General features: G+C 50.5%; 1 long non-coding RNA gene across 4 annotated transcripts; it reads left to right on the top strand.

Annotated features, from left to right (window-relative positions):
- Positions 1-114: 114 nt before the first annotated feature.
- Positions 115-23,939, top strand: LOC110360202 (uncharacterized). 4 transcript variants are annotated; one of them, XR_010466399.1, is made up of 4 exons: positions 115-4,529; positions 5,211-5,398; positions 11,826-11,968; positions 14,010-23,939. It is a non-coding gene; the product is annotated as an uncharacterized LOC110360202 (long non-coding RNA). The 4 variants fall into 4 exon arrangements; XR_010466400.1 differs by lacking the exons at positions 115-4,529; positions 5,211-5,398 and adding an exon at positions 5,784-7,726; XR_010466401.1 differs by lacking the exons at positions 115-4,529; positions 5,211-5,398 and adding an exon at positions 7,740-10,000.
- The last annotated feature ends 370 nt before the right edge of the window (positions 23,940-24,309 follow it).

Below are 24,309 nucleotides of genomic sequence, written 5' to 3'. Positions count from 1 at the left end.
GTGCTGCGAGGTGTAGGTACAAGGTAAACCCATGACCTGGCACAGGCTGTTGTTTATTGCCTGAGCCAATATTTGATCATCCGTAAATAATCACTCTGTTGTATATGCAAGGACCTGATTTGTCCTGCTCCTCGGTGATACCTTCCAAACTCCCTGGGGAGACATCTGTCTCCCTCTTCCTTGTGATTAATGGTGAAGGAGGAGAGCTGGCACTGGGCCTCGCCGTGCTCCTCAGTCAGCATGTGGGTGTACTGTGTGTCCTCCCATGGTGGTCTCTGGCTCAGAGCTGAAGCAATGACAGATCCTCAGGGAGAGGAGAGATACATGTGAACTCTCCTTGCGCAGTTTTACGTTGAATTCCTGGTTTCTGGGGAACAACGTCAGCATTACTGAAGGCCCTTATGCTCTGCATCACCTCATTGCTAACTCTTGCCAATTCAGAAGAGTTTCCCAGAGGTTAACCAGGTGAGGTTAGCCTCCAAGGGCGAGTTTTCCTTGGTCTGAGCAGTTCTGATTCTCTGTGTCAAATGATTTACTGCCCCAAAACACAAGGGGAGGAGGAGAAGGCACATCAGTAGAGGGGCTGCAGCTTGGTGCTGTGCTCTGCTATGCGCACAAGTAACAGCACGACCATGTCTTGTGGATGCTCTGCTCTGCAAGCTTCATGCCAGCTGCTTGGCCAGGGAGACCACATGGCAACAGGCCTGAGCAAGGCACAGGCTGGCCACGATCTGCGTATCAAAGCCTGGATTCCTCTCCTGGGGACCAATGTGTGGGTTGGAGCTGCAGTCGTGTGCCCACAGGTGGGCTTGGAGAAGATGTGGAGGAGAGGGAAGCCTGGAGCTGTGAGGAAGGAGGGAGACAACCTGTGAGGTTTGAGGAATGTTCTGAGGTTCAGGGAGCTGCAGATGCAGGTGCATCCCATGCACTGGCACCCTGATGGCTCTCAGCAGTTTTCACAAGGGTGGCTAGGGTTAGGGACATCAGGATTTGTGTAGCCTTCCTTTTCAGGGTTATTAACATAAGAAGTCACAGTTAGATGCTGGAATCATATGAACCTTCCCATACCCGTGTTGGAAATCCATATAAACCCTGAAAATAGCTGTCCTATATGCTGACTAGTAGAGAAGGTCCAGGTTGGGGTCAGATCACAACTGGCACCAAAGGAGGGAGAAATACTCAGAAGAGGAGAAAATTATGAGACAGTGTCACAAACCTTGCAGCTTCTTCCAGCTGCTGTCCAGCCCAGCCCTGGGTGACCTTTCCTAAGCACACAAGGTGCAAATAATATTTACCCAGGAAGAAGACGCACTAAGCCCAGGGACAACACAGCCCCTTCCCCGCAGGCAGCCAACCCGTGAAGCTCTGCCCAGGGAGCTGCCACCCTTCAGGGCTGGCCAGATGTGACAGACACACGTCCATCAAGACCCTGTACATATCTGCCTTGGGTCACCAAGCCAACAAACCCCTGAGCTTGGAGACTTGGTCCTTTCCACGTGGGCTCTGACCTTTGCTACACAGGGCTGGTGGCTGAGGAGAAGCGCCGGGTGTTGCAGCAACCTATGAGAGGCAGCTGGGGAGGAGGATGCAGCTTTCTGCTATTTTGGGGAGCAGGGAGGAAGAGGAAGGGCTGCTGACAAAGACTGAAACTAGAAAAATGACGGTGATGACAAAAAACCTCCTCCCATTTAGGGAACCAGATGCATTTGTTTTCTGATGTGACCAGGATAGCTCAAACTGAGAGATGCAAGTTCAAGTTACTAAATTTTCTTCATCCCAGGGCGATGGTACCCCTTTATCACGTGGAAAGAACCAAATGCCCTACCAGACCCCTCAGTCCCTGACCTGTTCAGGGGCTGAAAGGTGCCTTTACCCAAATGTCTAATGTCTCCTTCACCTGGGTCCCCTCCCTCTTCTTCCCTGGCCGCTGTACAGGGCTGGCTACCAGGAGTAGCTGCCTGGTGGTTACATCCCAGGGCCCAGGGCTGCAACAGAGAAAGCCAAGGAGGTGGCAGCCAATGGCACCATACTTTTAGGAGATTTTGGGGCTCATGGTGATGCTGGGTGATGAAGAAGGGAAATAGTAGCCTTCCCTATAGCTGTGTTTGTTTCTGCTCACCCTCCTGCCCAGCTCTCCCTTGGGAGGTCTGCTCCTCTTCCTGACCCAGCTCCAGCTTCGTGTTTGCAGACAGTAAAGTTGTTCTTCTTGAGACACACAAGAAGACAGTCGCTGCCCCAGGGAGCCTGTGGTCAAGGCGAGGAGATGCCGTGTTATTTGGTTTCTTCTTTATTTTCATTTTGGCTTTTGTAGTTGCAGATGGGCTCCAGCCACAAAGTCTGGAGGCAGGTCCCACGTCCACTGTCTCCTGACTTGGGTGGAGGCTGAGTCCAGGCTGCTAATTCAGACCTTCTCTATTGCTGGGGCTGGATTTATATATGATTTTATTCTATATAGTTACGGATATAGCTAGATGTGAGAATTTCAGCGGACAGGTGAAGAGATGCTTTATAAATGAAACATGTGGTTTTGAAAAATTTCAGCAAAAGGATGGGATATAAATTGGAAGTGAGAGCATGGTGTGGGGGGATCTCACATGCCCTGGGAAGATTTAACCCAGTCCCATCCACACCTTGACTGCAATTTTCCTGCTGGTAAAGCATACCTGGGAAGTGGGATTGAAGCCCCATCTGCATCTGAGCAGCAGCTCAGGACCTGAGGACAGAGCTGCAACTCCAGAATGTGCTGTACCTGTCTTCCCCACTGTATACATCTGGCCCACCATAGCTGACGATGAGTTTCCAAATCCTCAGGTTTGGGGAGCAGGCATGGAGGGAGATGCCTGTTTGATGCAGTGAAGGGCAAAGCTCGCACGGATGGGAAGGAGGACGAGCTGCAGGGTTTCAGCCTCCATCTCCAAGAGTGATCTGGGGTAGCTCTGATCTGCCCCTGCACTTCATCAGTCCTGTTTTGTACTTGATGTGGATTGTAGCCTGGGGGAGAGGTTATCCAACCATGGCTCTGCTCCCCACATCTTCTGCTTCTCCTTTTCCTTCTCCTCCTTTAGATATGGCTGCTGGGAGAAATGCTTTTTTTCTGGAGCTTTTACCAAACTGCAAGGCGGTTTCCAAAACATCTGGAACAGCTCATGGAGCTGGAGTGGAGTGTAACGCCGAGGGTGGAAATAGGGTCATGGAAACAGAGGCACCCTGTTGGATTAATGCTTGAGAGCAGCACTTGGGAAGGGCTGAGTTCAAATTCTCACCCCACTCACAAAGAAAAAGAGTTGGAAAAATCCCAATGAGACCCTGTCCACACCACCATGTGCCTCTGGGTCCTGCTCCCCATGGCCATGTCTGGAGAAGGTCCCAGCAGTCCTCATTGATGCCCATGACCTTCAGGCGCAGACACGGCACTGTGCTGTGAAGGGCAGCACAGGCGTTTTGGTCTCCCAGAACCTAAATCTGCTCCTATGTCTCAGGCTGGGAGGAGTTCTAGAAAGAAGCCAGTATTTCAGAAAGGGCAATGAGGCCCTTCGGGTTTTTCAGAAGCTGCCAGCTTGACATCCATCATAGCCAAAATACAGAGATGGCTTTTACACAAAGCAAAATGTAGTTAATTAAAGAAGGGGTGCAACTGATGCCAATTCCAGAAAATGATGAAAATAGATCTCTGCTAAATTCCTGATTTCTACAAGGCTGGATTTGGGCTGATAAAGATGGTCTTCTCAATGCAACGGCCTTGGTTGTGTGGTTTGACTTGGCATCAGCCATGATACAAATGGGGCTGGAGTGGATTCTGCTGCTTAGATAGATTGATAAATGCTAATGACAATACAAAACCATCAGGGGTCAGCTGATGGGAGGGCAAAGAGGGCTGGTTACGGGCTGGGATATGCAACTGCCCTGGGGAGCTGCAGTCACGCAGCCACCTCCCAAATTTTACCTGTTCAGTGAAATCAAACAAACCCTTGTAAACATTTGTAAATAATATTTATAACAACCCTTCATAACATTCGTAAATGGCTGTTACAGAATAAGCCAGATCACTCATCTTGGTGCGAGCCAAAACTGCCTCTTTCAGCACAACCACATAAAGAGTCTAGGAACAAAAACAGAAGGTGGTATTTATAGGATGGGACAACCTCTCTGTCTTGGGAAGTAAAGCATGTGAAAGCCACGGTTGAAGCATGAGTTTTAGCCTTATTTTAGTGGGTCAACCTTTAAAAATGTTTTTGTGGTCCTTTGGGCTGCTCCAGACTCCCAGGGCCCTCAGATTTGTAACTCTGACTGTGCCCTCAGTGCAATGCAGCAGCCGTGAGGGCAATCACCCTCCTTGGATGTGGTGGGGCGAGGATGGAGGTTTTATTTGCTGTGGCAGCCAGATAAGAGCAAGGAGCAGTGTCCCCAGCTCCGGTGTCCCCTTGCCAAGGAGGAGGGTGGCACATTGGGAGTATCCAGGAAAGAAAGCCCCAGAAATGATTCAGCGGCTGGAAATGTTGTCTACTGGAAATGTTGCCTACTCAGACAAGGTGGGGAAGCTCACTTTATTTATTGAGTGTTATTTGTTTTAGCATTATACATGGAAGATTTTTGGCTGATGGATCGTGGTATCCCTAAATGTCAGGGTTGAGATGGGAGAGGTTTCCTGGGTCAACAGGAAAAAAGCAGGATAACATTAAATGCATGGGGACCAAAAGGCACAGCTTTGGGCTGGAATGGACAATCAGATCATCTGAAATATTGAAATGGAGAATGAGACACCCTGTTCCCCCTGCACTGGCTGCCTTTAAATCCTTATTTTCTTCATTTGGGAGACAGGTTGGTGGACTCTCGCATGCTGCAGCGGGTGCCTCCACCTGCCAGCCAGCAGCAGGCTGGCGGGATTTAAACCCTGCTGATGGCCTCAGGCTTTCCCATCCAGGCGAGAAAACAAGCTGTGAAAAAAGTAAACATGTCACTGAAGTATTTTCCTTTCAGATGGGTTGATCTTTCCGAGCTCAGAGAAAGGACACAAGGAAGCTGCTGTCAGATGTGAACCCAACAGCCCGGACTTCACAAATATTTGAATAACATTTACTGAGCTTTAGGTGTTATTCCACAGTAAATTTAAAAAAAAAAAAATTATAAATAAATAAATAAATAAATAAATAAAGTTTCACTGGACCCTGTCATATGCGATTCCCTTGGGTGACCCTCCCTGCTTTGTTCAGCCCCACACTCAGGAGCCACTGTCACCACCGGCTGAACTCACCCTGACATCCCTGGACCGAATCCGTGTGGTATCAAGAGCTCAAACGGAGATGCTGGACCCAAGCGTATTGCCCATGGGACATCATGCCTGGAACAGCACCAGAAGAGAGCCTGCCCCTACTCCATCCCTGCAGACGCCACTGTAGGGGTAAGTATGGTCCACCCCATCCCTTATTTACCCTACAGATGGGCTTTCTTTTATGTAGGACCTGCCTGAAGAGCTTTTGCTGTTGAGCTCTCTCTGTGTTTCCTGTATTTGAACCCCTTATCACAGCCTTGCCCTGAGAATACGCACTCGGGAAGGTGCGTTTTATGGGTTGATAAGTTTTTATTGCAGCCAGCCTTATTGACAGGATATCTGAAACAGAGAGATGGGGACCCTGCCTCTGGATGGGGGGAGAGGGTATCTAAGCAGCTCTGTTTTCCACTAGACTTTAAAGTTTGGACAAAGGTTTTAAACAAAGCTCAGGCAGTTTTGAGTCCAGCCCAGAGCCATGTCAGAGAACTTCTGAAGTGGCTGTATTTTGTACCAGAGGATTTGATTTCTTTGAGATATTTCTTTCCATTCCCTGCAAGAAGAAGCAGCACACAGCGACATGGTGTCCCCTGTGCCCCATCCACACCTTGGCCCCATAACATGTCCCAGGAGCCCCCCAGCACAGCGAGGCATCTCTGCTGCACCCCGCCAGGCCACCGCACTTGCTTATGGAGTGATTTGCACCCTCTCCTGCCTCAGTTTCCTTCTCCACTCTGCACACCTCCATCACAGCCTTTCCTCCCACGTGCGCTGAATTCTTCTCTTGGAGACAGTTTGGATTTCACTGTTTGGGGGTTTTTTTTAAGCATCAGATTAGAAATAAATTAAAGTGTCCAATAATGACTTTGCCAGGTGCTGGCTTGCTCTGCACTTCAGCTCTGAGCATATCTTTGTGTGCGTGTGTGCGTACAAGTGACGAACAATGATTAAAGAGGCTTTATTAGTCCCATGACTAAGCTATAATAGGAAAAACCTGTGTCCTTCCTGCCAGCAACCAGTGCAAGGGGAACAGCTTGCTACAAACGCTCTGTCCCAGCTCCCTGCTCTGGCACAGAGGACAACACAGTGGCCACACTAGAGCATTTTCTCATTCACGCCAGCAGATGCCTGGGGAACACGATGTTGGACATGAAGATGGTTGTATGTGGTCTCTTCTAAGCTGTTAATGATCCCATATGTCTGCTCCCGGGTTGCCACAGGAGCCCTTGCCATGCTGCTCTCTTCCACCAGCTGTTGGTTCAACCTGCCCTGCTCATGGAGATGGTGACGTCTGTCCAGGGACACGGGGCAATGCTGAGGCTCCAGTTCTCAGGAATGGCTTTCTCCCCAGGGACCCGAATCAATCTTTCCTGAAATCAGTGCTGCAATCTGAGCTGCAGAGAGGGGTTGTACAAACACCTTAAAAGTGCTGCCAGGGAGCCTGGTCTTCCTGATTTATCCGTCCAGCTAATTCAAGATAATACCCATTTTTAAATTTCACCTTGCTTTTATTCAGCCAAATATACCAGACCTCACAGGTGTCCATTTCCAGCAACACATTTTCTGTTTCTGAGGTGGCAGATACCAGGACATTTCCCTGTCTGCTGTTTAAATAGCAGGGGACAGGAGTGACACCGTCTGATGCTGGCTGTGTTGTTGGCATCCCCAGGTCCCTGGGGTGTGTGACTGCTTTGGACCTGGCACCATGAAAAGGAATTAGCAACTTCTGTGGCCCAGGATGTGCTGTGAGATGGGACACACGAGGTTTGCGGAGATCAGCATGTCAGGAAAACAAAGCAGGCCCAAGTTGCTGTTGCTTTCTCTGTAAGAAGGGGCTGATTATTCAGACCTTGCAAAGCCTTCTGCAAATGCCCCCTCTGGGCCAGCCAGCACATCCCGCTCTCCTGCAGAAACCATTGTTACCATCCCCACTTGCATACAAAGGAGGTTGCATCATAACTGCTTTTTAAACTCTGGGGCTTTTGAAGTCAAAGCCAAAGTTTGTTTTTACACCTGCATTGAGCCAAGTCCCTTGTTCTGGTGTTTACAAGAGTCTCTTCAGTTAGCAGGAGCTCACCTCACCTTTTATAACAGTGGAGTTATCTCAGTGGTGTTTGTCCAGACTGGCAAGAATCTGGGCTCTTGAAGGACCGAAAATCAACGTCATGAGAGAAACCAAATTGCAGCTCTACTGGAAGACTTCCAGCTCTCTCTTCAGCTGGAAGATAATCAGGACTGGTGTTAGGGAATAGACTGCCTTACAATCAGGATTACTTAGAGAGGAAGAGACAGATTTTGGAAAGATGGACATCCTCTAGGAGCAACAGGAAGAACCTCGAAAACAGGACCTTGAAATCCACAGGATAGGGATGGAAGCAGCCGTGCCATCTCTCACCCCACATCTGCACTGCAGGAAGAAGATGCTCCAAAGGGGGTGAGAGGGACCCCCAGCACCAGCAGGTTTGCATGAGCAGGGACTTTTTCCCCATTTCTGGGCTCATTTGGGGGTTGCAGAGCCACCATGTGAGCTCCATCCACAGTACCTTGCTCACTGGCAGGAGTGGGGCTTCCCTAGGAGCCTCTCTCTACCCGGGATGGCTCATTGCATGTTCCTCCCTGCATATTTACGGGGCAGAAGTTTGCAGACACCACTCTGGCTGCTCACAGCATCCAAGTTTTCCCCAAAATCAGTCAGGCCGTCTGCTTGGCCTAAACATCCTGACCAATGCACTGGGGCAGAGCTGGCATCGGCAGGACCCACCACTGCCAACAGGAGAGCAGGGACTGGGCTGAACATCCCCGACCAAATACTTCACCCTGAGCACGGAGCAAAGAGGGTGTTCCGGGAAAATCTGGGCTGACGGATGAAAGCCGAGCAGTTAATGCCTTTTCTGCTCCGGCTTTCCAGTCGCGGCTTGCACGGGCTTCCTTGCGGACATCTGGCAGATGGGCCGAGCAAGGAATGTAATGAGTTGTGCAGATGGGAGGTGCTGCGCTCAGGTTGCAGCCTGTGGGGCTGGGAGTCAGTGTTTTGTTTATAAACACAGGCGGGATGATTAAGATAAGAAGGGGATGGTAATTAAATTTAATTAAGGCTCTGGAAGTCATTAGATGAGCCTGAAAGCATTGCCAGTCAATTTTAATTCCTATCTTTGAAAAACAGGGGCTCACTGTGTTGAAGCATTGGAAGGTGGTGGCAGGGGAGGACCATGAGGCTCTTTCATCAGCTGAGTGGGGAAAAGATGCACACAGTTATATCCAAACAGGGAACACGAGAGGAAGTCAGGTAAAAGGAAAGCACCAGGGCATCAAGAAAGGGAGGAAGATGTCCACAAATGTTCTCCCCATGTCTCTAGAAACAGTCGTCTTGGTGCGCAAATGGGGAACTGAGGCCCAGTGGGATGGGGGGGCAAAGGTTTCCACTGGGATTTTGGTGCCAATAGTGCAGCAAGCAATGTTTGCGGAAGATGCTTTGGTTCTAAATGCCCCTCAGATGCAGAGCATCTCCACAGACACTTGGGAAACCCTGCATGGGCCACAGGGAATGCCTGGACAAATGGGGAGGGCAGGAACAGTGAAGGCAGCCCCAATCCAAACTACCCTGGAGGCACTTCTCAGCCGAGGGGGTGGCAAAGCTGGTTGCCCACTGGGTGGAGAGTAGGACAACAGGTTCAGAGCAAAATGGGTTAGGAAGTGTAACAGCTGATGCACAGGTTTCAGGTGTGTTTCTGCCTCTGGCACAGAGGCTGCAGCTGTGACTGTACCATCTCAGAGCAAACGACAGCAAAGATACCCAGAGCCCAACAAACCCACCCATCCGTGGCACCAGGAGATACCAGCTCCTCTTCTTGCAGCTGCCAGTTTGCCAAGAGATCCTGTGCTTGTTTATTTTGCTTGCTTGCTTGCAGTGGCCCTGATACACCTCCAAGCTTTAAACACTTTCCCTGATGCACAGATGAGGTAAATTGGTCCTAGGAGCTTTCATACCTCTTTGGGAAGAGAGAACGGGCTGACAAGGTCCGGATGCTGCGGGGCAGGCAGGATGAGGGGCTGGAGCAGCTTAAGCTCCAGTGAAGGATGCTTCATTGACTGCCTGTGACCCGGAGACTTAGATCTGCTGTTGTTGTGGCTTGGGAACCTGGCCCTTGAGTGCCTGATGTAGAAACATGTGCTTTTTAGCTTAGGAGGTCATCAGCTTGGTTTTCTGGTGCCAGCCCTTTGCAAAGGGCTGTTGGGAAGCCCAGAATAAATATTAACAACTTTTAAAGCAGCAGTCATGGCGAGGATGATGAATGAAAATAAAAGGCCCCTTGGCCAGATGTTTGGAGAAGGGGAGAGAGCCTTTCCCCATCAAAAGTGTTTGCAGGGTGGTGGTTGATGGTCTACCCCAGGGTTGGGCTGGGGGAAAGGTCTCTCTCTTGTGCAGGTGTCAAGGGCAGGTAATTGGTGGTTGCATGTTTCTAATTAGGATGACTATAAAAGGCAGCAGGCAGAGCACCCTGCTGATGGCTCTCAAGCTGGGGCTGGGAGTGCTTTCTAGTCTCAGTCTGAAACCCTGGGAAACTGCCATTTTACACCTGTTTCAGAGCCTGACTGGACATTGGGGTAAGGTGGCAGCTTGGTGGGGTGCTGATGAAGCAGAAGGGCCGACACTGGTGAAGAAACTGGTACAGCTTGAAGGATGCATAACAGGTTTTTAGGGATGGGGCTGCTGCTGTACCCCTGTTGGTGTGGGTAGGTACATCCTACATGGCAGCTAACACATTCCCAAGTTGGGTTTGTCAGTGCTCCTTAAACATAGCAGCTGGCCTGTTCACACTGACAAATCCTCTCCTCTTCGCCTGCTAGCCCCCACAAAGCCTTTTTCCTTCCTGTGGGGCTGGAGGGAGCGGGCTGGCGGCAGGGAGGGGACGGGAGCTGCTGGCCCTGCAGCGTGCCGGGCTCGGGGCCAGCATTCCTGCTGCCGCTCTGCAAACAGCCCACGTTTGTTCAGGCTCCTCACAGCAACGAGGCACGAGCGTGCCAGGGCTTAAGGCTGTGGGGCTGAGGTCTGAATTTGGCACCTGGCACGAACTGGGAATGTTGTGGGAGTTCAGCATCCCTGGAGGAGCAGGGGATGCTGATCCGAGTGTGCGCTGAGCTCCAACTGCTGGTCACCGTCACCCTGTCCCAGCTGGTGGGACATCCTGAAGAAGGTTTCACCTACCAGGGTCTGTCCTGGGCTGTGGTTCCAGGAACAGGCTGAGCTCCCCATGCAGCTACCTTGATGGGAGGGGAGACCCAAGTGTTGGCTGGTGCTTCTAGGGGTCAGTACGTGCTGGTCTTGCTCCTGCTGATCTCCCCAATTAGTGTCCCATCTCTTTTTTTCTCTTCTTCAAAGCATTGAATGTTATTAATCTGCTAGGGGTACTAATGCCAGGCTGAGCTGGAGAGGATGATGTCTCCCCAACACTCACATACACAGCCATGCACACTAATAGCTTTTTGCTGTGCTGTCACGGCTGTTAAGGCCACAAAAGCCTTGAGTAATGTGATCTTCTGGGGCCATTGTCCACCCAGGCCTGGGCACCCGAGGCCCTTTTGAAGGCAGGAATGTGACCGAGCATGAACAAGTTTGTCCTGGTGATGGCCCTGTGCTCTCCTTCTTGATCATCTGAGAGGGAATTAACATGTGAAGAATTGGATCAGCCGGTAGGATTGCAGCCCATGGTGTCCACCCCATCCACTGTCCCAGCTCCTGCCACCACAGAGGATCTCAAGGTCAGGAATAGGTGGCCTGAGACACAGAAGAGTGTGCTGGAGGAATTGGCAGGCATAAAAGGATTTAAGCCTGATTTGGGGCAATAAGCTTGGCGTAAGTGTAACTATCCCAGACCTTTGCCCATGATTGCTCTCTCTCAGGAGACAACAGGTTGGTATGAGCCATGCAAAAAGGACCAGGCTGCATGGGAGTGCAAGAAAGCAGCCTTGTGGATCACTGGCCAGGACCCAGGGTCTTCTCTGGGGACTTAAGAGAGATGGGTGACAGCCAGGCATGATGTAGGAGGGTGCTTATTGCTCTGGGTGGGTGCTGTGAGAGCCCCACTCCAGATCTGAATGCACTTTTCCCTTACCCCAAAGCTCATGGTCCCCTCCATGGTACTGGGGGCCACGATGCTGTGTCCCATGGGGAGGGACACCAGCTGTTGTTTTAAGCACTGCCTGCTGGAGACACTCCAGTCTAGATTTCAAAGGAGCCGCTGGCTCTTTCCTGGAATCAGAGGTGGCTCGGTGGGATTGTGTCAGCTTTGTAATTTGAAACAGTGGGGTTAGCAAGGACTGTGCTGCCCATGGCCCCAGCCATACAAGGGAAGAGGATCCAAATGCCTGCATGGCCCTGCATTCCCCATCCTCTCCCTGCCCCAGCCTTGGATGAGCAGCACCCAGGGGTGCTCCAAAACACCCAACAACAGAGGCCAGACAATGCTGTGATGGGGGCCAGGAACAAGCTGGCTCCTGTCCCTCTCCACACCGCCACAGGTTGGGCTTGGGTTTCTCCCCCTCTTGTTTTCTACTGCAGGTTGAAACTCTACTCCGAGGCGGGAGACGCTCGGGGGAATTTGCGACAGCAGATGGTGGGGAAAAGAGAAAAGAATGGAGCTTGCTGCCTGCGGGCACGGGAACACAACACCCTGGGACGGAGCACAGTGTGAACAGCCAAAGGTGACTGGCCTGCAATGCTTTTAATGTCAAAAAAAGTACATTGCTGCCCTGCCTTCCCTGCACACACACCTGCAGACAGGGAACAATCCTACTCCGGATGCTTTTTTCTTCTCTCTCTTTCTTCCTCTTGCTCTCTTACCCCTCTAAAACAAAGATGTTTCCCCAGATGTACTGGTCCCCATCCAACTGACTGCTTTGTCTTGTCTCTTTGAATTATTTTTTCTTTGTATGCATTTGCTGTCCTCCCAGCCTCGGCAGTGGTTGTCTCGTTATAAGGGAGATACTGGTTAGTGGTGCCAAAACTCCTCACGATGGTGACACAGAGGGATCCTTACGAGACTGAAGATGCTAAAAGCTAAATCTCAGCCAAGGGAAGACTAGCATGAAGTCAGAGAGATACCCAAAGGGGATTAACTTTGGGGCGATTTTAGGTTTATAAATAGTAAAAGGGACAAAGAGAAATGGCAGTGGCAGGGCCAGAAGAACCACCCCAAGTGTATCATCTCCCATGCCAAATATGTCACTGTCCCCGGCTTTCATCCATCTCCAGCCATGCTCCTGCTGCCCTGTGCTGGTGAATGTTCAGGCTCCTGTTATTTCCTGACTCTTTACCCCAGATCTAAAAGAGCACTTGGGTTCTCCAGCCCAGACCTATTTCTCTCAGCTGGCTTGAGCTGGTCTAGGAAAAGAAATCATTCTCCCCACAGGCCTGCCCTCACTTAACTTTGCAAGAGGAAATTTTCTGCCGAGCTCCAGGGATTGCAGGACATTTTTGATGCGAGGGAGATATGGAAAGCAAACCTGACCTTTTCAACCAGAGAACGGCTGTTTCCCCACAAGCCTGTGTTGCAAAAAATGTTGGGTTTTATTTCCCTTCCAATACAGCACTGAAAACAAACATCCAAACCTCAGACTTCACTACAAAGCACAATTGTCTCTCCAAACCAGCTCTTATATGTTTCTATCCGGTCCTGCCTCCCCGTGCTGCTCCCCACCTCTCTGCAGGATTGGGGAGTGTGGTGGGATCAGCCTGGGAAGTTATTTTGTTCCCACCGAACACCTTGGCCAGCAGTGGAGTCCTTTTATTGCTGGGGTGTCATTCACACTGTGCTTGTTTAACACACATACCAGCTGCCTCTTTTCATGCTACTGCTCTGAGGACAGAGATTCACAAGGACTGAGCTCATCTGAAGTTCACAGGAAGAGGGGCTCAGATGGGAACGTGGGATGTGAATCCACTTGAACACTACATGTATTTGCATCTGTATCTGAATTTACATCCTCTCTCTCATGGCAAAATTTCCCCTGTCATGGACTGTTGGGGAAATGCAAGACATCCTATACAGGTTGAGTTTGGGATCTTTATGGTTTTTTCTGTTGGTGTCTAGTTTACCTTGCACTGATTTTTAGGATGATACAATGACCAAACCAAGGCTTTTTTCCACCAAGTGACTGCTCCTTAGCCACCACGTGGCCTCCAAATCTGCAGCATGCAGTGTCCCCATCTCCTTGGGCAGGCGCAATGTGGCACATGCATGGAGCAAGCTCTTCCCTGGTCACCGTGGCTGTTTTCCCACTTTAGGACATAACAGAAGATCCTTTCAACAACATTTCCTTTGAAAAATAATCCATCTAATTCTGTTTTTGGAAAGTGCTTCATACCCTGCACAGGAAGAAGTTAATTACTGTCCAGGGGGTGAGGGCGTGTGTTCTCAAATGTTTTAAATGTTTAATTTTCTTGAAAGAAAAACCATCTCTGATCTCTGTTGGATCTTCTCTCTGTTTATACAGAGGGTTTCTATTAGCAGGGCCAACAGTACATCCCTGACTGCCACGTCCGTGTCCTTTTCTTCTTCCCTCAAAACAGGAACCCCTCCCAAGGGGTGTGTGTCCCACTTCTCTGTGCACCTCTCTCCAGGGAGCAGGGGTGGCCCAAACCTTCCTGATGGTGTCTGCTCCAAGGGCTGCTCCATCCACACCCTGAGCTGAGACGATACTATCTCTGACTGCTGCAACTTTTCCTTTTCTGCCTGTTTTCCAGGAAGATGAGAGAGGAGGGGTGGGTTACCCCCTTCACATCCCCTTCCGGCAAGAGGATCTGAGCAAAACGTCACTGAGACCTTCACTGATGCATTCAAGCCAACTCCCGCTCACATCAGCTGGGGATGGGCCATGATGACGAGGTTTCCAGGCAGAGGGTGTCCTGCAGACGTTCCTGTTGTGGAGAAGAGCGCTTGCTGTAAGGACACCATTAGCTTTGCTTAGTCCCAACCTCCTCTAATGGGAACTGGGATCTCTTCTCCGTTCCATTTGCACCATGGGGGTGGCACAGACTCCCAGACCCACCCAGTTGCTGGCCCCCAGCCTGATGAGTTCCTTTACAGGGTGCTGAGGATTGCTGGTGTGGAGGCCATGGGTTCTTTGGTGGGACAGCCCTGAATACCTGACTGTGCATCACCTGCCAGGACACCCCAAGCCCCACAGGCTGCCATGAAGAATTGATTTCCTTTTATTATTACTGCTTATGTCAGCCCTACTAGTGGCTCTATCAGGACATTGTTGAGGTTGCTAATTTAATGCTGACCAGAGGATAATGAGGACAGCCATCAGTGCCCTAATACTAATTTGATTTTTAATTTATTGTAGTAAGGAAAAGGTGACTAAAAGGAAGGGCTGGGAAGCTGAGCGTGCTGGCTACGTGCTGTGGCATTTCCAGAACGTGCTGCAGACTGAGGTGGGCAAACTCTGCAGGGCCTCCTGATTTCAGAGGTTGCTTCACAAAGATTTCAGGGCCGGGGCTGTCATCTTCCAGGGACCCTTGTATGACACCGTTGCATTGGGTTGGATGATGGCCTCAGGATCCTACTCTCTTCCAGACCTCTAGGGCAGCATGTGCTAGTGCTAAATGAGTGGTGCCCCATGGGAGAGCTTGCTCTTCATCCTTGTGTGTAGAGATGGTGGGGGCTGGCTGTGGTGCTACTGAGTAGTGGAGATGGGCTTTGGCACCTGGCTGGGGGGCTGGAACAGGGGCCGTGTTGGACAGGTTGAGGTGAACAAGGGGGACTTTGAAGGCTCTGCAGGCTGGGTTTCATGGCTCTAACTCCCAGGGTGTCTTCAAACCTCTCCCAGCCTTAATTTTCAAGTATCAAGTTCCTCTGGAGCCCTCTCCCAGAACAACTAGTATCTCACACCCATGGCTTGTGTGCTCAGAAGTGTCCTACTTCCCCCAGTGACCGAAGCCCACAGACCCCTTCCTCCAGCTGGGTATACGGTGTAGCACTGTGAGCTGAAGAACAGGTTCAAAACTGACCTCTGAGCTTCTACAAAGCCTGATGTATTTTGGGCACAAAACATCCATCCCGTGCCCAGGCTGAGCTGAGCTCATTTTGCAGTGAGTAAACAAGGCTGGTGCACAGACCGCATCCATGTCACATCTTGCATGTGTGGACATAGCCAGAGAGGAAAGCAGCAATTCTGAGGGGAGAAATGGGAGATGGAGAGGACGGGAGAGAGGGGAGATGGGGCATTGGACAATGCTTGAGCATTGAGGAGGCTGTGGGGGCCGTGGGTGCGTCCAGCTGAGTCCATGTTCTGCTCTTTGCACTGAAAACTGACATGGCTGGAGGAGGGGGCTGCCTGGGGAGCACTCCAATGTGCCTCTGCCGGGTCAGGGCTTCTCACAGCTTTATTTTGGCTGTGGGGGTGGCAGCGATGCTTTGCAGCAGGCTGTCAAGTAGCTGACGGTGCTGGAGGAACACCAGAATGACTTTATTTTGGAAATATGTCCCTGTGGAGCACTCAGTGTCCCTCGGCCATCCCGGCCCAGAGCCAGCCGAGCCGCTGGGACCTGCTCTGCTCACAATTGTGCTCGCCCCGTCTCTTATCGCTCTGCTGGGAAAAGAGCTGGCGAGAAAGTGAGCCAAACCCGCGTGAGCTGTCGCTCCCTTCAGCATGCTTGAGCCAAAGGCTGGTCTCTTTCTTCCATTCGTTTTCCTTTCTTCTTTCTTTCCCAGGCGTGCTTTTTGGGTGGATAACATGACGGGGAGGGTGATAACATGGTGGGGTTTTGGCGGAGAGCAAGAAGGGGAGAGCAGTGTCATGGCACGTCTCTGCCGTCGGGCCAGCCGGGTGCCAGGCAGGAAAGGGCGTCCCCAGCCCCGCGCGGAGTGGGACTGGGAGGAAAGGAAAGGGACGGGGACAGGAAGGGCAGAGCGGCGCCCAGGGGGGTCACGCCAGGCGGGAAGAGCACCCAGCTCCCCCCAGGCAGGTTGTGCCCTTCAGCCTCCCCACAGGCCGGGGATCGGAGTAGGGAGGGATGATGTGCTGTTGAATCTGGTCCAGAATAAACAGCCTTCTGCCACTGGAGAAAACAGCCAGCTTGTTTTCCTGGCGGACAGGGAAATGGTGGAGCCTTTTTCCTCTGGCCCCTTTCATGATGGGAGGTACAGCAGTGTTAACCCGCTCAGCCCAGGTGGGAGTGAGAGCTTGTCCTGGGGCTGCTGCCAGCTCCCCTGGGGATGGCGCTTCTCCCATTTGTCTTGTGCTTCACAGAGCAGCAATGTTTGGCATTGCCAATGGGTTTTCTGCTCTTACTGTGTTGTCTGTGTGTCCCCTTGGGTGCTATGGCTGAGGGACTTGCTGCCTCAAAACCTGCTGCTCTGCCAGCCGTGGTGGTGACCTGCTGGGAGGATGGAGGGAGCTGGAGCTGGGTCAGGCTGTATGTTCTCACACAGGTTCCAGCACACTAGGGTTGAATTAGCATCACAAACCATGGAGGGAAGGACGGCAAAAAGCAACCCACACCTTCCTAAAGGACTTGATCTTTAAGGAAGACACCTGAGGAACCATCAAGTCCATCACCTAATTGTGTTATGGGTGCCAAAACCAGAGCCTTCCCCTCCCTACGGGGCATGGCAGCCACATGAAGTCCCAGCATGTTTGTGCTCTGGAGCAGAACTGAGCTGAGCACAGGCACGTGAGCGAGTTGGCTGTAGACCTCCTGGAGCTGGCGATAGGATGCCTCCCTGCGGGAGGAGCAGCTTAGCATAAATATTTAATAGCTACAGTAAATATTTAACTTCTCCGACATGAGTGAGGATGGAAAAAATAGACCCTGGCGGGCAACCTTACAAAGCCCCTGGGTGAGATGCTTTTGAGCGCTCTTCCCAACAGCCCGTTGCACTGGCTTCCAGGCAGGACCTGGCTTTCATTAGATGTATGTGCAGAGCCTAACATAAGGAGGCTGTGATCTGAAATCAGCTCATTATAAAAATAGCATGCCCTTTGCATGAGTCAAAAAAACACCCGCTCCTAATTAAACAGGAACGTCATCCATCTGAAGTTTAGACCGGCACTTCAGCTGGCTCGTGCTCGGCATTAAAATCATCTCCTTGGGCATTTCTAGCTCGAGAGGGTGCTTCTGGGAGGATACTTTTGTAGAGGATAGGCATAACTATGCAGCGGAGGAAATTCTTCTTTGCTATTGAGGTTGCTTAAGGCAAATATTAACTTTAACAGAAGGGTTTCTGCTATGGACAGCATACGGTGGATTGCAGTCAATCCAAAATCCTGCTGGAGGATCAGGTACACCCAAAGTAACAGGAGACACATACACACCCCCTTGTCTGACATATCGAACCTCATAATTTGATTGCCAGCATAACTTCCTCTCTTTTTAGATGAAACTCCACTTGCTGAGGCGAGGTCCCACGTGTGCAAGATGCTAGAAAAGCCCTTGTCCCTTGTGTCCTGCTGCCTTGATGCAGCAGTCTGGGATCTCGGGGAGTGATGGGTGATCCCAGATCTCTATCCCAGCCTGTTTTATTCTGAAGAACCAGTTTTGCACAGCAAGACCTAGAAACATTGCCATCTGGTTGAATGTTTCTGTGCTAATAATAGTGTGGCTAAATATTTGTGTGAGGGCCTCTTTTAGCACTGGGGCTCCCAGAGGAATATGGGCTGCATCTCTGGCATTTTTAATAGAAAGCAAGAAAAGGCCATGAAGTCAGAGGAAGAAAAGGTGTCAGAAAACACCGGGTCAATAGGACAGGGCAATGGGGGACGCCAGCATGAAGAAGAGTCCTCCAAAGGCTTTGTGTGACCAGCTCCAAAATGATGGCATGTGAGTGGTGTGGTGCCACGTGGGTCTGGGCTTGGGTGAAGCTCTGCCTCGTGCGAAGGAGGAAGCTTGACAGGTCAGCAAGCTAAAACCACTCAGACTCATCCGTCCCGAGACACATCGCCTGATACTGGTTCTCTGAACTGTGGTTTCCTGATGCAGCTGTTTGATAAATATTTATCTCTGCTCTATTGCAAAGCAATTAGGACAGCCTCAGAAGTGGGTTTACTCAAGAGGCACCACAAAAATAAGACAATTTGGATAATGAATGTATCTATTTATTTTCCACTCCTAAGGACTCTCCTGAAAGCTCCTGCGGAAGCAGGCATTTCCCAAAACTTCGTCCAAGTGTCTGGTGCTGCACAAAGGTTAAAACCCACATCTCTGTTCTCACTCGCCTCATACTGGTTTTACACCAGTGTCCACCCACCAAAGCTGCCAGCTTGCCCCAGTATAACGGGGTGCTGGATGACTTCAACAGGCCATTGGCTGCAATTTGGGAAGCTTATCCTTTAGTGTCCATATGTGCTCCCATCTTCAACCTGAGAAGGGCGGACCTTCTCCCAGTGCAGGCTGTTGGGTATCAGTTGTAGGTAAACACCCAGTAACAGCAATGAGGCTGTGAGGGCTTAGTCTGCAGAACAGAGATGTGGTCTTTTCCTAAGGTAAGGTCTGGGGCTCTCATATGAGGTGCTTGGTCATGGAGAAGACAGTGGAGCCTTCAAGCTATGAGCTGATGTGAGAGTTGGTTTTTAGTTTTCTGCTTTAAGCTGTTTTTTAGCTGTCTACTTTTCACTTTGTCCAGGACAGAGAAGGCATTCGAGCCATTCACAGGTCACAAACCCACACGGTACAGGGTGAGTGCAGGCAGGTTACGCTGACCACTGTGGGCTCAGCTCAGTGGTCAAACCCCAGCTTCCTGCTCATGTCCATGAGCAGTCTGATCTCATGGTGTTCCTCATGTCTAGCAGTGGTTCTGGTGTCAAATACAGATGGATTGCACTCATTCCTGGAGCTCAGCCCCAATGGCCTGCCCATTAAGGACATGTGGAGGGACCAAAGGGCTTGCACATCCTTCATGGAAGATTCGAGGGTGCTACATGCAGAAAAAGGAGCTCTTTTTATGGACTTGTAGCACAAACCAAGCGAATCCTCAGTGTGTCACGGCCAGGAGGTTAACTGAGGCCCATCCCTGGGAGGTTACAAAGGGAAAGAAGAGTTTTCTTTGTTGGATTTGGGAAGAGGTAGCCCCTGCACTCTCCTTTATGGGATTGCTGCCTCTTGCACTGCTTTCTTCCCCCCTCCCTTCAGCCTGTTGCTCGACACAAGCCTCCCTGGCATTTGGGGCCATCCCACCCCTCCCCAGCACCCATCACCATCTGCTCACCACAACCCCACACAGCTCAGCCCCTATCCCTTGTCCACCGCAGATCCACAGCCCTTTGTGCCATTTTATCCCCTCGGCTGTAACTCTGCCGCTTGCCCCTCGCTCCCTTCTCCTCTCCCGGAAAGGCGAGAGGTGGGGAAGGGAAAGGTTTCCCCAGCTCTGTGCAGAAATGTTCAAGTGTGTCAAAAGACAAAGCCTGTCCCCTTTGCAACCCACCAGCTGCTGCTGCCACAAAAGCGGGGAGAGGAGGGGGGCTGGGAGCGTGGGGGGCACTTTGTGACCCGAAAGGAAAAACCTTGAGAAAAGAACAGAATAAATATCCCCTCCTTCCGCCCCTTCTTAACAAGAGGGGACAGAATTAAACACTTTTGTTAAGTGAGGGGCTGTCCCCCACACCAGTTAACACGGCTCCTGCGCCCTGTCCTGGTGTCGGACTTTAACTCACTCTGTGTCATGTCTTTCTCTCCATGGGCAGAAAATTCAATTAGTCTCGAGCAAATGCCTTCCTAAAGGACACAGAAAACGAAAATAAAGAGGAGAAATCTGCTTTCATCATGTACAGAAAGAGGCTTTGAGGGGGAAATACAGATTAGGGAGATGAAGAGGCAGGTTTAAGGCTTTCAAAAGGGGTTCTCTCTCCCTTTTTCTTTCTTTTCTTTTCTTTTCTTTTCTTTTCTTTTCTTTTCTTTTCTTTTCTTTTCTTTTCTTTTCTTTTCTTTTCTTTTCTTTTCTTTTCTTTTCTTTTCTTTTCTTTTCTTTTCTTCTGTTTTTCTCTCTTCTCCTTCTCCTTCTCCTTCTCCTTCTCCTTCTCCTTCTCCTTCCTCTCCTCTCCTTCTCTTCTCCTTCTCTTCTTTTTGTTGTTCTTTCTTTTTTCTTTTCTTTTTATCCTCTCTTCTTCTCCCCTCCCTTTTAATTTTCCCTCCTTTTTCTTTCTCTTTTCCCTTGGTTTGCTTGCTTTCTCTTTCTTTATCCCTCTCCCCCTCCTCTCTTTCTCTCTCTCATACTCTTTCTCTCCTACACCCATCTGATGACCCAAGCCTGATCCCATACACACCACTGCTGAATCAAGTCAAACCCCAGTGTAAACAGAGATGTGTTCATCTTGCTGTGACTAAGGCTCCAAACCAGCCCTGGGTTTTTTGGCTTTCTGTACAGCTCCTCCATCCAGGTACAACAATACCCCACTGCCAGGGAAAGGGCAGGACTGATGCTGGGAACACTCTCCTGCTGGGACACCGCTCCTGCAAACCTATGGAGATTTCTGTAAGAGCCTTCTGGCCATTAGTGGCCACTGGAAATCAGGGGAAACATTGCTGATGGCTCAGTGGTGAGGAGCACAGTTTGGGCACTGCGCCGGGGACACGGATGGGCTGGGTGCCTCCTCCACAGGGCACTCAGCAGCTTATCGCGAGCATTTCCCGGCGATCACGCTTCCTGCCTCTTGATTGCAGATGCTGGTGTCTAATCACCGCTTCCTTCCCTGCCTCTCGCCCTGTGCTGGTGCTCAGGGCTCCGCTGCAACCCAGGGCAGGTTGGCATCATCCCATCCTCCACATTCACCTCCCACAACTGGTTTTTCCCCATGTTGTTTACCTCTTCCTCTTCCAACGAGTTCATCTTTGGATTCTGGGCTTGGTCCTCAGCTGCCAACACTCCGGAGCGAGGGCTGGTGCTTGATACTGCTGCCTGCCAGAGATAAGAGCTAATCTCTGCTTTATGGTCGCAAATACAACTTGCAGATCAGAATCTCTGTGCGGAAATCAGGACTGTACAAACACTCGTGGGAGGAGAGAGGGGGGCTGGCAGCACAACCCTTTTACTGAAGCTGTTTGTTGTTTTCTTGTGGGCTTGCCCCTACGAAGTGCCAGGCTTTATTAGCAGGGAGGTAGAAAGATACAACTCCAGCAAGCACTGGGTGAGAGGGACCAAACATGTTGTTAGGGCAGAAGACTTCTTTTTTTGACTCATCAGAGGCTGGGCATGGGGAATTCACTCATGAGCTTTCCTTGAACACAAGCTTCTCAAAGGTATAAGGAAGAGAAGGGAAGAGAGGTACTGTACTAAATGATAACCTGGCTGCATGATGAACTAGCTCACAACAGTCCTGCACTGAGATTTTAAGGTATTTCTGGTGTCTCTCAAGGTCAAGCCTTGGGAGGGAAAGAGACTCCTTAAACAAGGTAGGAATTGCCTAGAAGACATAAAATTTGTCTGTCCTTCCTTCCAGCACCAGCCACTGCCATCTCTTTAGGTGCACTCAACATCTGGTAGGAGACTTTGAGTTTTTAGCTTGTATTCTTCTCCCTCAAGGTCTCTATCTCATGAGCTCCCTGACACACAAGCAATGGATATTCTTGGCTCTTTCTGCTGCCACTGTTTCCATTGCCAAGACCACAGAGGACAATGGACTGGACCATTTTCAGGTTGCTTTTGGAGATGAATGTGTAGCTGTGGCCTCCCAACATTTTCCAGTTGGCAAGAGGATGAGCCAAGTCTCTGAAGTGCCCAAGAACGAGACCACACGGGATGGAGTGAGGAGACGGCCGAGTCCCAGAGCAAAAGGGTGGACGACTAGGAAAAGAGCAGGAAAAAAAGACAGACTGCAGGATGAGAGGGAGAAAATCAGCTTGGACACAGAGGTTTGTCTCTTGACTTTTCCCTGTGTGCAGGTTCCCCCAGTTTCAGCTCGCTCTGGCCAAAAGCCTGAGGGGGACCATTGAAGGAGCTGTGCAAAAACAGTACAGCCGCTCTCACAGCATCTGCAGAGCCGGGTGGCTGCAGCGCTGGTTAATCAGTTACTCGCTCATAGCCCCGAGCTCCTGCAAACTGCTTTCATCTCCAAGCCAAAGGAAAGGATGGATCATTCCTCAGCAGCTTCCTCTGCAACATCTGGGCTCTGTGAGAGCTGGCTCTGCCTCGCCGGGAGCTGCGCAGTGACCGCAGCCACCCCGGCACGGGATGTTCCCTCTGTCCAGCGCTGTGGATGCATCCAAGGGGGTTCTCAATCTTGGCTGTAGTCTTGGTGCCACCACAGCTGTCATTCTGGCTCTGATCCAAGCTGAGGGTCTTTCCAATGTGGACAACCCAGTGCACCCCAGCCTCCTGCTCCACTGCAGAGGTCTGAGGCTGTGCATCACCTGAGGCTTAAATAATCCAAAGAGAGAGATGGCAAGCACTGCCTCACACCAAACCCCTTGTCACCTTAACCGTTGCCCTGGACTCTTGTTCTCCTGAGGTCCCTGTTTTCCTTCCCTTTAAATAACACTTTTTCTTTGCTGCTCTCCATCCCATAAACAGAGCTACCAGGATCCATGCTCCCAGGAAAAATTCCCACTCCTGTTCCCCTCACAGTCTGATGAGACAAAGTAGAAAAAATGTTCAGAGGGGAGAAAAAAGGAGCTGGTTTTGAAATGAATAGAAGCTGCTGGTCAGGCTGCCACCGAACAGACAAAGGCTTTCCAGCGTGTAACTGCTTGTCTATGCAGGGAAATTAATTGGAACAGCTTTTCCAAATTAGCTGCATGTGATAATGATAAAAATAATAAAAACAAATAGTGGATTAAGTTAAATTAGGAAAAAGCAGCTTTATTCTGGAATAGGCGTGTCCACATTCCAGCATATTTTATTCCACAATAGCAGCTTTGCTTGGCTCCTCTGCGCCGACAAGCCCTGACACCAGCCCTGCGCTCGCTCCCGCTCCTCCTCTGCAGGGCAATCCTGCCTGCTTGTGCTCCCCTCCTGCTGCCTCAGGCTCCTCCAGACCTTTTCCTTCAGGCTGCCATTTTCCAGCACTTCTCCCTGCCTGAAAGTCCTTTGGGAACGTGGCCCAGACTGTCTTGTGGACTTTTGGTGTTTCTCATCCCAGTGAAGGCTGCTCCCAGCCCTTTCCAAGTGTGCAAATGACCCTGCTCTCCTGCTGTCCCTGCTCCCTGCAACAGCCTCTCAGACAAATTTGGCATCATTCCCACTTTGAAAATTCATTTGGGTCTTTGGTTTAGCATTCAATCCCTTCTGCATTGCCTGCAGCCCTGAAAGCTGGTTCCCCTATCACACAGGCAGCTTGTCTGCCTTCAGCTTAGCTCCTAAGTGACATTTGCACACACATAGAAAAATCCTGGATTTATTTTGGATGGGGAAAGATGAGAATTTGGCACGCACAACCAAGTAGCGACCTCTCTGACCATGCTGCCTTCGCAGAGCCTGGTTGCTGGATCCCATTTCATTGCTGCCAATTCCATGGGCTGTCTCCAGTGGGGTGAGCAAGAGTGACTCCACTGACCGTACGGAGCTGCAACAGTTTGCATCAGATGAGGATCTTGCCCTTTGTGTTAGAAGAAAGACATAATTTTAATTATCTTGACATATTTATCACTGTGAGCCTGGGCCTTTTATCTCCACGGGTTCATTTTCAAATGTGCAGAGCCACGAGAACATGATTGCCTTTTATTAAAATCCTGCTTGAGGTATTCCTGCAGCTGCACTTTGTGTCAAAGGATAAAAAATGTGCGGAGTGACTTTCCTCGCATTGTTAACCAGGAGTAGCTGTTGTGTGCTGCGAGCCATTGCCTGCACAATGGGGCTTTAGCTATTACAGCTAATTTATGGGTCTGCATGTGTCTGCCCTGTCAAACCTTCTTGCAGGGAGGGTTTAAAGCCATTGGAAAAATGGTTTGTGTTAGTTTCCCTAAAAGTTTCTTTGCTGTGCAGACTGGAATGTAAGAGCTACTGTTCTGCTGTGCATCATGTTGAATATCAGTCCTTCCTGATCCCGCACAGCAAAGCTGGGACAAATTCCAGGGGTCTGGATCTGTCCTGTGAGAAGAGCAGCATCACTCT

Source organism: Columba livia, chromosome 15 (genome assembly GCF_036013475.1).
Source record: "Columba livia isolate bColLiv1 breed racing homer chromosome 15, bColLiv1.pat.W.v2, whole genome shotgun sequence".
In the NCBI taxonomy this organism is placed as follows: Eukaryota; Metazoa; Chordata; class Aves; order Columbiformes; family Columbidae; genus Columba; species Columba livia.
The sequence above is the reverse complement of the archived record's forward strand: the minus strand, read 5'-3'. Positions and strand labels throughout refer to the sequence as shown.